Raw genomic sequence first — 989 nt, 5'->3', positions numbered from 1 at the left:
TGCCTGATTGGGTTTGGGTTTTGGTTGGGGTTTTTTTTTTTGAGGGGGGAGGTTGTGGGGAAAGGATTGTGTTAAACCAATAGATAAAACTTCCTTGTAAAGTCAGGTGGAAGGTGCTTCATGAACTTTGCGAACGTCATTTGTGAACAGGTTGCCCAAGGAAGTTGTGGATGCCCCCTCCCTGGAAGTGTTTAAGGCCAGGCTGGATGAGGCTTTGAGCAACCCAGTCTAGTGGAAGGTGTCCCTGCTGATGGCAGGGGGGTTGGAACTAGATGATCTTTAAGGTCCCTTCCAACCCAAACCATTCTATGATTATGTTTTGTTCTTGATATAACACACACACAAAGTGGTTCCAAAAGCCCTAGGTCGAGGAGAGGATAGCAGGGAGCTTGGAGGTTGAATAGAGGCTGTGAAGGAATATCTGTGACAAAGGGAATTTCCTTCAGGACTGGAGAGGGTGAGCGGAATTTGTTGCAGCACTGGCAGTGAGTTGACTGGAGGCAGAGAGCTGCTTGCAAGGACAGGGTGGGTGATGTTTTAATTGTGTTCAAGCTTCTCTTGAGGTTTTGTTAGTTTTTTTTTTTCCCGCAAGCCTTTTGTCATCTGTAAATAGTACTGTCTAAGACCCAGGCAGTTTCACCTCTGTGCTTTTGATTTGTAGTCACGTTGCAAATATGGGAACAGGACAGCAAGAGGTAATAGTCGCTTTCCCATTTAATATCACAGATGGGATTACTCTCTGCTGCTGTTCTGGGGGTCATAGAAATGCCTGTCTGTTGTAGCTAAAGGCTGCCTCTCTCACCTCTGGTATACGTGCTCTGCTTGTAAAAGACGAGTTGAGCCTCTGGGAAGCAGAAGATGGTGGTGCTCCTGGTTCCATCTAACTCTTGCCCTTTCTGAGCAGAGATTCTGTCCATCCTGATGTGCCAATCAACAACCTGTTCTTTGACAATTGTATTTTTATGCTTCTGTACAGCTTCACCTTCCCC

The sequence above is a fragment of the Antrostomus carolinensis genome, unplaced genomic scaffold, assembly GCF_000700745.2.
Source record: "Antrostomus carolinensis isolate BGI_N321 unplaced genomic scaffold, ASM70074v2 scaffold31061, whole genome shotgun sequence".
NCBI lineage: Eukaryota > Metazoa > Chordata > Aves > Caprimulgiformes > Caprimulgidae > Antrostomus > Antrostomus carolinensis.
Note: the sequence above shows the minus strand (reverse complement) of the source record.